Source organism: Triticum dicoccoides, chromosome 4A (assembly GCF_002162155.2).
Source record: "Triticum dicoccoides isolate Atlit2015 ecotype Zavitan chromosome 4A, WEW_v2.0, whole genome shotgun sequence".
Lineage (NCBI taxonomy): Eukaryota > Viridiplantae > Streptophyta > Magnoliopsida > Poales > Poaceae > Triticum > Triticum dicoccoides.
The window spans coordinates 748,642,457-748,658,714 of record NC_041386.1 but is presented as its reverse complement, the minus strand read 5'-3'; the positions used below and the strand labels follow the sequence as shown (position 1 = coordinate 748,658,714).

Sequence of the window (16,258 nt, the reverse complement as noted above, 5' to 3'; positions counted from 1 at the left end):
CGTGTGACAGCAAGCGACAGAAGCAAACGAATAGTGGTTGGCTTAACCACGGGACTGAAGGTATCCTCGTAGTCAAGACCATACCGTTGCTTGAAGCCCTTAGCAACGAGACGAGCCTTGTATCGCTCAATAGAACCATCCGCATGTCGTTTGACCTTGAAAACCCATTTGGAATCAATGATGTTGATACCTGGACGGGGAGAGACCAGCAACATTGGGCCGACATTGGCGATCGGTGGTCACAGGAGGACCACGTGACGACGGCAGTGGAGGAGGCTGGCGGCCACCACCTCCTGTGGAGGAGCCAGCAGGGGAGCGAGGTGGACAATGGCCACCAGTCGAGGCACCGCGGTAGGCGGCGTGAGCCTGAGGATCATTCAGCTGCATGGCGGCATGGCGGGCGTCAACACGTTGCTCGGTGGAGAGGAGGCGTGCATACAAGTCCCGAGCGGACAAAGGCGTCTCACGACCCCGCACCGCTCAACTAGATTGTCGTAGTCCTGATCAAGGCCTCGGAGAACGAAGTCAGTGAACTCCGTGTCACGAAGCGGCTCCCCGATGGTGGACAGTGTGTCGGCGATCGTCTTGATCTTGTTGAAGTAGACGTGCGCAGAGGAGTCGAGCTTCTTGCACTCAAGGAGTTGTTGGCGAAGAGCCGAAGCGCGAGCGGAGGAGTTCGCCGAAAAACTGTCCGCCAGCGTCGCCCAGACATCAAGAGACGTAGCGGCGAACACCACCAGGCTGGCAACTCCCCCGTGAGCGAGGACCGAAGAGCGGAGAGAATCGCCTGGTCCTGTGCGACCCAGGCGCGGTACGCCGGATTCTCGGCGGAGACCCGGGCGCCGGTGGCCGTGACCGCAGGGTCGAGGGCGGGCGGACACGGGAGGCTCCCATCGACATAGCCTTCGAGGTGGCGACTGCGAAGGAGCGGCAAGATCTGCGCCCGCCAGTACAGGTAATTGTCCTGCATGAGACGCACCGAGATGAGGTGCGTGAGCTGATAGGGGCCAGCGGCCGGGCCGTCGATGACCGCGGTTCCAGCATGGGCGGCGAGATCGGCCGCGGTGGAGGCGAGCGAGGGCGACGGCGCTGATGGAGCCGGGGGTGGTGCCGAACCGAAGGGCACCAGGGGGGCCGAGGCGTAGGCCGGCGGCGTAGGGAGGAACCCTGGAGCGAACTGCGACGAGCCGAGGTACAGGGGGCGCGAGGTTGTGGGCGCGGCCATCTGGCTCGTGTTACTCGCGGCGAGGATCGCGGCAAGCTGGGGCGGGATGAAGGGCGACGCCGCAGGGGCGGTGGCAGAGAGGGCAGCGGAAGAGGATGAGGTGGCGGCAGCGGAGCTCATGGTGGCGGCGATCTTGGTGGCGGCGCGGCAACCGAGAGGGGTGGCGGCGGCGGGACCAAGGACAGGGGGTGGCGGCTAGGGTTTTGCGAAAACCTGCTCTGATACCATGTTAGACTTGTGATTTGGTGGAAACTGGCTCAACGCATCTGGTGCGTGGCCTATCTCTTTATATAAGGTACCAAGAGATACAATACAGGTACAAATACAGTTGTCATACAATGTACAGTCTAACAAACGCCATGGAACCAGACTTGCCACCGGTCGTATTCGAGCGCCGCGAGCTCTGCCGTGTGAAACGACCCGAGCCAGTTTTTGGAGTGGGTCTCGCGGTCCGTTATCTCCGGCACCCATGTCCCCCACGGCCGCTGGCAAACGCGAGGTATTTCCTCTGCGGCTGCTACGGCGGCGGGAGGTCGGGGAAGTCGGAGATGCGGCGGGTGGGGGCCGCGCAGATCCACGCTGCGAATCGGTGGCGGGGAGTGTCGGCCATGGAGTCCGGCCATCGGGAGGAGGGTGGCATCACGAAATGGTGGGGGGTCGCCGGTGGAGGGGATGAGGGAGGAGAGGAGGCATAGGAGGCGGAGTGACGAGTGGCGTCTTTTGTTCCCAGTCAAGTTTGTTGTTCTCGTAAAACAGAAGTTCCATAATTGAATGTTGTCCTCCTCTGCCCTGCTGCGCTCCCTTTGTTGTATCTTTGGTCTGATGTACATGTACTGCGTAGATCATATACTGAAACAACTAGAGTAGAGTGTTTGTTTGAAAAAGGAAGTAGGATGTCTTGAGGGGAGAAGAATATCAAATTCAGAATGAAATGCCTAAGATGGTCCTTTTATGTACTAGAATGAGTTGACGCATATTACTCGGTAAATCTTCAATTAATCGTTGTTGCTATCTGCACAAATAGCTGAGCTCCCAGTCAAGTCTGTTGCACGTTCTATCGTACTCCCTCTGTAAAGAAATATAAAAGCGTTTAGATCACTATTTTAGTAATCTAAACACTCTTATATTTGTTTATGGAGGGAGTAGAAGAGAGGATGCCATCCTGAGCCAAAATTGTACTCGTACAAGTTGCATGGGTAGCAGCGGAGAGTCCGGACACTATATTGTCTTTCCTGAGCTGCTGCTCTTTTTTTTGCTCTACCTCGGTGAGGGACAACGGCAAGAAACTATAGTACGTTTGTCAAACTGTATCAAGGGTAGCAGCTGTTGTCTCTGTTTCGACCAAAATTTCTATGCATCCAGTTTATTTTTTTTATTTTTTTTACTCAAGGAACGGCCAAAGCTTCACTGGTCGAGGCACCAACCATTGATCATCCGCAAACACACTCTCATGTCAATAAATCAGAGATAGTCGGCAGGCAAGATGAGAAGGAACAAGTGGTGAAGATATTGCTCGATCACTCGGACAACAACAATGACAATAATACTAACGTCATGGTGATCACCATAGTTGGTATGGGGGGAATTGGTAAGACTACCCTTGCTCAACTTGTGCACAGTGACCAGAGAGTGGTGCTTCATTTTGAGTTGGTCTTGTGGATATGTGTCTCTGACAAATTCGTTATCGAAGATATTATCCAGTCTATAATACAAGTGGCCACCATGAAGAAGTGTGATTTGACCGAGATGGAGGCAATGCAGAAGAAACTTAGTGAAGTGTTGGGCAAGAAAAGGTATCTCCTAGTACTGAACGATGTTTGGAATGAAGATAGACAGAAGTGGGATGATATGAGATCATTGCTTGGCTCAGGCAGTGCTATAATTGTGACAAGCCGCAGCAATCAGGTTGCTTCTATCATGGGCACACATCCTCCACATCAGATATCACTTCTAAATGAGGATCAATCATGGGAGTCGAAAAGCAAGAGGAATTGATTTCAATAGCTAAGAATATTGTCAGCAAGTGTAAGGGTTTGCCTCTTGCTATCAAGGCCATTGCAGCTTTACTTTGTTCAAAGCATCCTAGTCAGTGGTTCTCAGTTCTAGATAGTGATGTTTGGAAAGATGAAATCCTCATAAATAGTGGGATTGTACCTGCTCTACAGCTAAGCTATGATCACTTGTCATCAGAAGCAAAAATATGCTTTTCCCTCTGTGCTAATTTTTCCAAGGATAGTCTGATGGATAAAGACATGTTAATCCAGTTATGGATGGCAAATGAATTTATTGCATCAGAGATAAGAGGCCAACAAATCTTTGATGTTCTAGTTTGGAGATGTTTCCTTCAAGATGTGAAGATTCAAAATAATGTACTCGCCAAATTAATAGGAGAAGATGACTTCATCTACCTGCCAACTACTTGCAACATGCATGATCTCATGCATGATCTTGCACACTCTGTAAGCAGGAATGACTGCTCCATTCTGCAAGAATTTCAATCATGTCATGAAATCTTGCAGGGATTCGCAGAAGCCAGTTCTATACTGCATGAGGTACGACACTTGTCACTTGGTTATGTCAGCGGTGATGCCATTGCTACCATGGAGAAAGTTCTTGCTCCTAGACCATGCACGATATTAGTGCAACCAGGGTGGGAAGAATTTGGGAGGGACTCTCGGACTCCTTTGAGTATGAACAAGTCAATATTCGTGTCCTTACGAGCATTGAAGGCATTCGCAATCAAGAAATATATGCCAAACTTGAAGCATCTTCGCTATCTAGATTTTTCTTATTCCAATATATCTTCACTGCCTGAAGCCATTGCCATGTTGTATAGCTTACAAACACTGAAGCTCATTGGTTGCACATACCTTATGGAATTACCGGAAGAAATGAGATATATGTGCAGTCTTCAGCACATCTTCCTTGTTGGTTGTCTTAGTTTGGAGCGTATGCCACAAGGTATTGGTCAGCTGAATTTTCTTCAGACGTTGACACATTATGTCATTCATAGTGATGAAGGTCATGGAATGGATCAACTGAAAGATTTAAATCTAGGTGGTGGTCTTTGTCTGATAGAGCTGAGAAAAGTGCATAGTGCAGAAAAAGCCAAACAAGCCAATATGTGCGCCAAGCATAATTTGAAACGATTGTCACTAAATTGGTTACATGAACCTTACAGCATAAATGCTCCATGTGAAGTAGATACTAATGCAGAAGGAATATTGGAAGCTCTTCATCCTCATGAAAGACTTGAAGTTTTAATGTTAACTAATTATACTGGTGCTAAATTGTCGACATGGATGCACAACTCTATGCTGCTAGAACATCTGAGTGAACTTTGTTTGAGGAGCTGCAATAACTGCAAAGATCTTCCACCATTATGGCAGTTGCCCTCTCTCTGGTCCTTGTATATGTATAATTTGGATAGCTTGACAAGCATATGTGTTGGTAATGATGACACAGATAATGAGGAATCTTGTATTTCTACACCACCATTTTTTCCTAAGTTGGAAATCATGATAGTTTACTTGATGCCTAAGCTAGAGACATGGAACGAGAAGGTGGCAGGACAAGTAGCAGTTATATCATTCCCTCAGCTCAGGAAGCTAATTATTGATAATTGCCCAAGGTTAAAGACATTACCGGAGGGACTCCTGCAACATCTCCCATCCCTCGAGGAACTATCTATCGATGAGTGCCCCGTCTTGGCTCTAAAGGGACACAAGCGCCATATCTGTCCCGTTCTAAAGGCAGACATGCCCCATATCTATCCCGGTCTAAAGGGACACATACGCCATATCTATTCTGACTAGAACCAAGGTGTGTCTCTGCTTGGCTTGCCTTTAATTGGGATGCTTGTGTATGTGCTTGTGTTATGCGGGCTATGTGGGATTATGTGTTACTTGATAGCTTTGTATATACATGTCAAAACTCAAGAACACTCATCTGTAGAAGAATACACAACTGTTACTAATCATGCAGACCTGTCTTCATGTGTGTGTGTGTGTGTGTGTGTGTGTGTGTGTGTGTGTGTGTGTGTGTTTTCTTCGGATGTCTGTTGGTATCACGCCATGCAAACCTTGTCTTCTTGGTTGCAGAATACACAACTGTTACTAATCATGAGATCTGCAAACACGACTACTAGATTTTCTTAGTAGATTGTGGGCGTATCTTTTTTTGACTGAAGTTCTGTCAACACAGTCCTCCAGAGTAATCGTTGGTACTGTATAAATCAGGTCGGTTGTGCAGACAGACATTCTCGTAAAAAAATTCCACTGCTGCTTACTGAAATATGTGTCCTACAGAGTTTTACATTTGTTTTACAATAAGACAAGCCTAACTTGCATACCCCATGTATGTGGATATCCTTTTACAGCAATTATAGTGGCAATTAGTGTTGTCACATACTTTTTTTTTTACTTGAGTGCTGTCACGTACCTTTGTTTTGTTAACTTGTCTGGTGACGTTGCTGTCTTCAGTGTTCATACATTTGCATCTACTTCATAACAGCCACATGATATTTATCCACTATAGTTTCTCGATTGGGTGGTTACCAGTCATTGTTGTGCTGATTTATCGCTCTTTGTTGGACAGGTTCGATTTGCGCCAAATCAACAGAGTAAACTCATTTCTGCGGCAATTGATGGTTTAATATGCGTCTTCGACACTGATGGTGATATCAATGAGGACGATGATTTGCTATCTGTATGTGTTTTTTTCCTATGTCGTGCTTTAAATACTTAGGGATTCACGGTATAATAGTTGAATTGCACGATATGTTGTCACTTGAGTACTACTCCCTAAATTTATTGCACTATATCTATCAACTTTTTGGTGATGGCCATCAGATATTTGCTATTCAATAGGTTATGAATGCGGAGACTTCTGTTTCCAAGGTGGGTTTCTATGGAAACACATATCAGAAGCTTTGGTGTTTGACTCATATTGAAACACTAAGGTAATTTCTCTCAACATGAAGCTAGTAAAAGATTCTGTTAAATTATTCAATTGGCAAAGAAACTCCTACCCCTTTCGCCTGTGTTTTGAGAATATTTCAGACCGATTCTTCTCTGTTTTCACCCCCGATATTATGCATCCCCTACTTGTTTTACAGTTACTTAACAAGTACACAAGTTTAACATTACGCTGTTTGCTATTTAATTATTGCAGCAGTTGGGACTGGAATGATGGGACTATATATTGAATATAGAGAATGCTCGTTCCCTGGCTAGTGATAAGTGGAACCTTGACCATGTGAGTACACAAGCCTGCTTAACCTACCTTGTACATTCTATTTCCATCTTATTATTGAGTTCACTATATGCTGATCATGGTTTGGTATTGTGTAATAGGAATTTTTGTTTCAGTATTACAGTCAATCTCGATGGTACATGCACATGTTCTTGTTTTCTCTTGATAATTCAGAGCACAATAGCATTCCAAATTACTGTTAATTTCATTTAATTTTAAAAATTTAATATGATTGTAACATTCTTTTTTGTTGGCCATAGAAAAGAGATTCATCCACTTACACAACAGCCAGAATGACTTTGAGATATCTCTGTGGGTGTGGCTTTGCTCTGAATCTTTTCTTTATCATCAAAAGTTGTGCTTGCAAGTACCATTTTGTCTCTACATCCTGACGAGTTGCCTTTTCGACTCTTTTTCCATGCGTGCATTGCTGTTGAAATGAGATCATACAAAACTGAAGTTCATTTTGCCCTCTGAAATTCTTGTATTTGTTCTATTGACAGTTGGACTACTTCGTTGATTGCCACTACTCTCTGCCTGACGACCGGTTATGGGCGATCGGTGGGACCAGCAAGGGGACACTAGGTTACTTCCCTGTAAAAAACAGTCCTGCGGGAGCGATCGATTGGGTGGAGGCTGTCCTCGAAGGAGGCCACACAGGAGTTATCAGGACCATATGCCCAGCTGGAAGCAGTCTTGAGAGCCTTGGCCAAAACAAGGGCATCTTTGGGTGGACAGGAGGCGAGGATGGCCGCCTATGTTGCTGGCGCTCGGACGATGTCGCAGCGACGAAGAAGTCGTGGATCTCCATTTCGCTTGTATCGCGTGTAGAAAAGAAAAATAGAAGCCGGCATCAGCCCTACTGACCTGCTAAGAAATTGATGACTGGCCTCGGCTAACCCATCCATATGACATCGAGAAGGGCGGCAATACCGGTTGTTGGTCCATGAATTTTCTTGCCAGTTCGTTAACCATTGCCGCTGTTTTGGCATTTCACGGTTGATCATGCTATTCCTGTTTTGTACTCTCTCCATCCCAAATTTCTACTAAATCGGCGACACTTTTGGGAAGGAGGGAGTAGTAATTAAGAACTTTGTGGCCTATAATTGTTTACTAGATAATGTGGTGTAGGTGCCTGGGATGTTCCTGATATAATATTGTATGTTCGGGTGTATGTTTTGTGTTTACAATGTGTTGTACTTTCCAGTATCAATACTGGATGATCTTGCATACATATCTTATCTGGAGCGAAGTTAAATGATCTTGAAGATGATTTTCACTATTTTCAAATTGATCCAAATTAGCTCCTCAACCCATGACGAACATGTTGAACGTAGTGTGGGTACCGATTGACGGTGATTACGTTTGTACTCGCCTCGCCTGTCTAGCTAGAGCACGATTGTATAATGCTCCTTCCATTCCTAAATATATGTCTTTTTATAGATTAAAAAATAGACTATATACGGAGCAAAATGAATGAACTACACTTTAAAATATGTCTATACACATTCGTTGTTGACAAAATAGAAAATGTATTTTAGCACTCAATGTTAGCATGTGCATAAGAGCATTATTATTTTTCTTGTTGACATATGCATTTACAACTATAATCAATGTCAAGACTTAATTTGTTTGCAAACATATTAGACGTCTCCACACAAAACAAATTCCACCGCATCACTTCTAGTTCGTCGCCCGCTTGCAGAGCCGGAGGAGGAGGTGGTGCCGGCTGCGGGCTTCGTCATGGCGGAGTATGAGGTCACGCAAGCGGCGGAGATGCCGGAGCAGTCCGCCATCCTTGAGTCCACCCAGGACGAGGCCTATGTGGAGGCCAACCGACGCTTCATTCGGCAGCTGAGGACGGAGATGTACGAGCTCCTTGCCTCTAGTTCGGGCGACGATGAGTCGGAGCCTTCGCAGGCTCCGGAGTTGCTGTAGTTGCCCATCTACCTAGAGCCAGACACGGAGTTCGTCAATATCTCCGACGATGCATAGTTTTAGATATGAACGTAGTATGTAATTTGCATGGCTAGTGCGGATTTAGGGTATGAAGTTTGAGGCTCATGGATGTAGCGGACGATTTTTGTGTGCTATCATGTCATTGTTCTTGGACGCGTCCGTGGGCATTTGAGGAGGGGAGTTTGGCTACCTTCAAGCCTTTGCTTTTAGAATATTTCTGGCAGGTTAGATTTGCTTCGTTTCCACCCCTAATATTAATAACATTGTTAAATACATCGGTAACTGGTAGCTGCTCGGTCGGCTTGGGAGTAGCGATTAATTGGTGAATCAGCCTATTAATTGGATTAATCAGTCGACCATTAATCGGTAGATTAAATAGAAATCTGCCTAAATATATATAAACTTTTTAGGCATTATACCACACTCTAATGCTCTAAACTATGTAATATACCAAATATGTTACGATTTGGTCGAACCCTATTTATTGAGGAGCGAGAGGGGAATGGGACGGGTTACGGGCCAAAAATTTGGGCTTTGTTTGCTCTTAAGTTAATGGGCCAACAGCGATCAATCTGCCCGAAACCTATTAATCAGTCTCTCAGACAAGTTAATCAACCTGACAAATTAACGCGACGAATATGTGCTATTCGGTTCGGCCATCCTAAGAGTATCCATTAACTGACCCGTTAATTGATTAATCAGTCGAATTCTTGAACAATATTAATAATCTCCTACTTGGTTCAAACGAAATAAAATCTCTACTTTCACTACGAAGAGCCTGTCCTCAAGGGAGGCCGGACAAGAAACTCTTGTGAGGACCATATGACCAGAGGGCGATTTGATTATTTGCCACCGTTTACTTTGGTCTTTGATATTTTGCCACAGATTACATTGAAATTGATCAGGTGCCACTCCTTAGTTTACACTTTGTTCTTTTGCCATTTGTGTACACAAAAATAATCTTTGCGAAGGAGAAACAACTTAAGTGCACAAAACAGAGGACAATTTTGCCCTTTTACCTGTTTGACTAAAACACACAGTCTGAACTCTAGCTCTTGCTCACTCCTGAGTCCCGACACACAGACGCCACCGCTGCCGTCACCCTGCTGCTCCCCGGAGGCCCCTTCCGCCCCGCCACCACCTCTCCCTCTTGCTCCCCTTGCATCTCCTCGCCTCTCCCTGCTGCTCACGGCGAGCTGCTCTTCCTGACCGCAGATGCTCCCCGTCTCAACGCCTCTCCCTGCTGCTCACGGCGAGCTGCTCATGCCGGCCACCGCTACTCCCATTCTGAACGTGCTGCTGCTGCTGCTCGAAGGACTAGTCTGTGCTGCATCTCTTCACTGTCCCTTCTGATGCAAACATTGGCAGATGGTCAAACTGGCTGATCTGAAACTTGAAATGCATCGAAACGATGAACCTTTGATCCAAATAAGTTGAAAATTTCCCAGAATAGTTAGAATTTCTGTAATTTTTTGAATTTTTTCAAGAACTTTCAAAATTTCGTCAAAATTTACAACTGAAAAATTGAATTTAAATTTCCTCCAAAATGGCTCATCCAAATGAGCTCAAATTATACCAGAATAGTCATACATATATGGTTGTTTTTCTTGAAATTATTTCAATTTTTTCAGGGTTGTTAAAAAAAGGTTCAAATTTGGGCATCATTTTGGCGTAATTTGGACAGCATTTTGGTTGTTTTTCTAACTTCTCACAAAATTTATGCACATATGATCCAAAATATAACATATCTTTTCAGATGAACATATTCATGTACCATCACACAATTTGAACACAATATAGCATAAAACATATATTTCACATGTCCATACATCATTCGTTTTGAATTTTTCATACATCATCTAACATAAGGCTGTGATGTTGCACAAAATTAGTATGGGCTACCAAGTCTGGCATATTACAACCAAAAACATAAGGCAATAATTGGTGCCATGTTGCACAGAATGTAATGGGTGCCAAGTCTGACATATTATAACTAAAAGCATAGAGAACATAGAAGATGATGCAAAACACTAGATGTTCCTTCTCTTCGGGGTCAACTTCCTAGCTTTCGAGGTTGAGGCCATGTCATTTTGCATCGTGGCGTCCTTCACAGTTTGGGTCGGTTGCTGTGATGCCTCATCAGCCAATGCCATAGCCAACATCCTGCATGTGTTGAGAAATATAAGCTTTGGAAGGAAAAATTAACATTACAAAGAATAGTTGATGTGTTTACCTTCTAGTCACAGGATTGGGACTGCCTTGAAGATTCGGTGGCATAGTGATCATGTGCCTATTGGGAGTCACAACAACTTCAATCTGTGGTGCTGCATGTGTTGCCTCATCAGCCAACGCCGTAGCCAACATCCTTCTTTTCACTGGATTGGGACTGCCTTGAAGACTAAGTGGCATAGTGATCATGTGCCTATTGGGAGTCACAACAACTTCAAGTTGTGGGGCTGCCACTTCAGGTTCCGGTGCTGAGGCATCATCATCAGCCAGATACCTTGTTGCTCTCTTCTTTCTTTTCCTGCACGTAAACAAGTTAGTACATAGTAAAATAAGTGATGAAATAAACATTGATCATTACAAGTGATGAAATAAACATTGATCATTTACAAGTACCTTGGCTTTGGTTCATTCAACGGACACGTGGACTGCCTGTGCCACATTTTTGCATCTATTCTTGCTGCCTAGCTGTTTTGGATCTTTCTTCTTTTTAGGACCACCATCTCCACCTTCGAGGAAGCTCTTGTACTTGTTCTTTCTAGGCCTTCCAACACCTCTTTTCTTGTCTAATGGAGCCTCCATGTCAAATGGAAATTGTACATGTGGCCACTGAGACCTATTTGTCAATGGTTCAACCTCTCCAGTATATGCTACCCGAAACTTCTCCAGAGAGAAATAGTCATGCACATAATCCTCCCATATGGGGTTCCTTCTATCTAGGAAGAAAGCAAGTGCATGCTCACAAGGCTTCCCTGTGTGCTGCGTGCACTCGCTTTGGTCAATTTTCATTGGTTTCACCATCAATGAATGCAAATGCTACAGGATACATCCAATTATGCCCATCTAATGCTGCACAAGCGGCTAAGTGACCTCTCCATTTACCGGTGAGTGCAGTTGAGTCTATACTAAGATATGGTCTACAACCAGCTTTAAGCCATCAATGCAAGGTTTAAGAGCCATAAAGAATCGGTTAAAGCGAACTATACTGTCAACCATCATCATATCCACCTCTACAATGCTGCCTGGGGATCTCTTCTCAACTTCCACTTTGAAGTTATACAAATATTGAAAACTTTGCCTCATGCTCGCGATAACTCAAGATCGTATCACCTCAAGAACACAAGAGATAGATCAAACACATAGCTACTGGTACGTACCCTCAGCCCCGAGGGTGAACTGCTCCCTCCTCCTCATGGAGAGCGCCGGGATGATGTAGATGGCCACCGGTGAGGGTTGCCCCCTCCGGCAGTGTCTAGATTGGTTTTCGGAGGCTACAGAGGCTTGCGGCGGCGAAACTCCCGATCTAGGTTATATTCTGGAGGTTTCTGTATATATAAGAGGTTTTGGTGTCGAGAACAAGTCAGGGGGGGTCTCCGGGCTGTCCACTAGGTAGGGAGGCGTGCCCGGGGGGTGGGCGTCCCCCCCACCCTCGTGGGCAGCCCGGGACTCTTTTGGCCCAACTCTTTTGCTCCATGGCCTTCTTCTGGTCCAAAAATAAGTTCCGTGAAGTTTCAGGTTAATTGGACTCCGTTTGGTTTCCTTTTCTGCGATACTCAAAAACAAGGAAAAAACAGAAAATGGCACTGGGCTCTAGGTTATTAGGTTAGTACCAAAAATCATATAAAATAGCATATAAATGCATATAAAATATCCTAGATGGATAATATAATAGCATGGAACAATAAAAAATTATACATATGTTGGAGCCGTATCAAATGGCAGCCTCAATGAAAAGCTGACGGTCCTCCTCATCGGTCATGTAAACTTCCTCACTAGGTGGACAAGGTGGTGGCTCAGGGACCTCCTCATCGTTGATACCAAGAATATCACACATATTCTCTTCGGTTATGGGAATGTCGACATCGTTAATACCAAAAGGATCGCACATATTGTCTTCTTCAGTTATGGGAGGAGCTATCTCAATCAAGCTCCAATCTATGAGTGGTTCTTCCTGATTAACCATATTGGACTCACATTTCTTAGTGCTATCAACCCCATAAAAGCAGTTTGAGATTGCATTGTAGCTGGGTGGTTAACATCATCCGGTGAAAACTCCACATCATCAGGAAAAACTCTATATTGACTACCCATTGTGTTTGTGCCATCTCAAAAACTGACAAGTTTAAATTGTCAACAACCACAGAGGAGCTAGCACTGCATTCTACAGATTTGTTAGTTGTCTTTTTTGGAGCAGCTGGCTATTTGGGAGCAGCTGGCTTTTTTGGAGCAACCGGCTGTTTGGGAGTAGCTGGCTTTTTGAGAGCCTGCGGCTGTTTGGGAGCAATTGGCTGTTTTGGAGCCCTCTTTCCTACTTTCTTTGCATTGAGTGCCTCCAATTAATGTAACAACCTTAGCTAACAGAAATGATTGCCAATAAAGTGCGAATTCAGTTGCTAACCATTAAGTATAAGATCAACTGTGCTCTCGACGGTGTCTAATGCAAACAACCGCACCTCCTGGCCTATCCCCATTTTTATATGTTCTACTACAGCTTCACTGAAGCTAACCCATGACATACCAGAAATGTTGAAACCAAACACAACATCATGCTTGTCAACAACTTGCTCGCTTCCATCATCAAGCTTGTAGACATTATGAGTTACTCTAATAGTTAATGTGAGCACCAACGGTGGCGGAGGTGGCCTACTCGACAATGATCAATAATGAACAAATATACGATGGAGTTAGCGTCTATTCGCTAATGTGCATTCAGATGAGCACCAAAAAGAAGCTACCTTGCTTTCTCACCTCAGCTCCGGAACAAACAAAAGACGAAAGTCGAAGCCATCTGCAACAACGTGCTCACCCGTCTCTGGTTCAGCCATCTCCAACACCTAGCTCATCTACAACAACAAGCAAGCAAGCAATCATGAGGCTCCAGTAGCAAGCAAGCAATCATGAGATCTCCACGAGCAGCAGCTGCTCCCCCGCGGCCTGCCACGCACGGCCAAGTGCAGCAGCATTGGCGGCGCGCACGGGCACGCAGGCGACGGGGACGAACGGGCAAGCGGTGGCCGGAGCAGCGACGCACAGGCAGGTGGTTGCCGGCGGCGGAGCAAAACGCGATGGGCGGCGGCGGCGACTAGTCACCCTAACCCTATGTGGCCGGGGAGAGGAGCGGGAGAGAGAGACTCACCTCCTGGCTGGGATGTAGCCACCACCGTCGAGTACCACGAGGGCTGCCGCCGTTCACGACCAATGGCGGTGAGTCACGTCCAGTAGCCGCCGCCGTCTCCTGTGCGAGAGAAGGGGATGAGAACGACGAGAACGACGACCGAGTGGAGCGATTTCTGGTCAATCGATTGGTAAGGATATTTTGGTCTTTGTTTGCGGACCCACTTGCCAGAGGGCAAATTAGCAAAGTGCCAGGTAAAGGGTGTCATCGGATCAATTACAAAGTAATGGAGGACAAATCATCAAACTACAAAATAAGTGGTGGCAAATAATCAAATCGCCCCATGCCCAGCTGGGACTAGTCTTGAGATGCTTGGCGAAGTTAAGTGCATCTACGTTACGACGAAGAGATCACATATATTTCCGTATACATATCTGTTAAACGTGTAAGACTCAACTACTAGTTGGTTCCACAGCCCCTCGTGATCTCTCAACAACCATCCCCAGTAGATGTTTACTTGTAGGCTAGACTGTTCAAAGCTGGTTATCGGTATAATAAACAGATTCTTTAACAAGATAAACGGTAGGTAAGGGAGTACATGTAAACCTATATTTATTCCAAGTGATAAGTGCCAAGCACGAAACACTCCCGTCCTAACGTTTTTATAACTAAAGTTGCCATCTGAAAAGAAAAAAACAACCAAAAAACTAAAATGCCAACAAAAAGAAAGTTGCCACCCTTGACAACTAAAGTTGTCGTCCTCACGTCACTAAATGTTTGGAGTTGCCGTGTATTCATGTTACACGTGTGGCACTTATCAGGATCATTTATTTGGCTCTAACCTTTTACCGTCAACTCAACATCCCAATTTGAGTTATGTACCATAGAAACTATATACTACCATTAAAAGTTCTCTGACATACAAAACCCATGCTACCATCATGCCGATGGCAACCTATCGTGCTCCGTATTGTAGGCCAATAATAGACAAGTTGACCCCGTTGGTATAATATACCTTTTTTTTCTCTCGTAAAAAAGGATAACAGATGGCATCTGCATCGAGCGATGCACACAACCTTTTTTATCATAATTTAACAGAGACTGAGAAAACAAATACATAGATCAATTCAAAGCCACCTTCCTGATGATCTATGTTGTCACACCTACTAGTTTATTGATGTGACCTGACCTCGCACCAAAGTACACCATCTAATTTGGTGGCCTCACCAAGCCGCTCCATGGTGAACCAAGAGCACCAACCGATCTAGCAGACCCTTAGCGTGCACCGCATGCGCACGCCCCAAAGTCCACTGCCATCATCTTCTGCCGTCTCAACTTAAGGAGAGATCAATGCATTTGAAGGAAATATGCCCTAGAGGCAATAATGAAGTTGTTATTTATATTTTCTTATATCATGATAATTGTTTATTATTCATACTATAATTGTATTGACCGGAAACTTGATACATGTGTGAATACATAGACAAAACATTGTGTCCCTAGTATGCCTCTACTAGACTAGCTCGTTAATCAAAGATGGTTAAGTTTCCTAACCATAGAGATGTGTTGTCATTTGATGAACGGGATCACATCATTAGGAGAATGATGTGATGGACAAGACCCATCCGTTAGCTTAGCATAATGATCGTTAAGTTTTATCACTATTGCTTTCTTCATGACATATACATATTCCTCTGACTATGAGATTATACAACTCCTGAATACCGGAGGAACACCTTGTGTGCTATCAAACGTCACAACGTAACTTGGTGATTATAAAGATGCTCTACAGGTGTTTTCGAAGGTGTTTGTTGGGTTGACATAGATCAAGACTAGGATTTGTCACTCCGTGTATCGGAGAGGTATCTCTGGGCCCTCTCGGTAATGCACATCACTACAAGCCTTGCAAGCAATGTGACTAATTAGTTAGTTACGGGATGATGCATTACAGAACGAGTAAAGAGACTTGTAGTAACGAGATTGAACTAGGTATTATGATACCGACGATCGAATCTTGGGCAGGTTACATACCGATGACAAAGGGAGCAACGTATGTTGTTATGCGGTTTGACCAATAAAGATCTTCATAGAATATGTAGGAGCCAATATGAGCATCCAGGTTCTTCTATTGGTTATTGACCGGAGATGTGTCTCGGTCATGTCTACATAGCTCTCGAACCCGTAGGGTCCGCACGCTTAAAGTTTGATGACGATTTATATTATGTGTTATGTGATTTGACGAATCGAAGTTTGTTCGGAGTCCCGGATGAGATCACGGACATGACGAGGAGTCTCGAAATGGTCGAGAGGTAAAGATTCATATATTGGAAGGTTGCATTTGGACATCGGAATGGTTCCGAGTGATTCAAGCATTTTTTTTCCGGAGTACCGGGAGGTTACCGGAACCCCCGGGAGAAATTATGAGCCTTATGGGCCATAAGAGGGAAGCACACCAGCCCACAAGGGGCTGGTGCGCCCCC

General features: G+C 45.0%; 2 pseudogenes; both read left to right on the top strand.

Moving 5' to 3' along the window:
• Window positions 1-1,584: 1,584 nt before the first annotated feature.
• LOC119284451 lies at window positions 1,585-4,646 on the top strand (annotated as a pseudogene).
• A 112-nt stretch (window positions 4,647-4,758) lies between these two features.
• Window positions 4,759-7,344, top strand: LOC119284449 (annotated as a pseudogene).
• The last annotated feature ends 8,914 nt before the right edge of the window (window positions 7,345-16,258 follow it).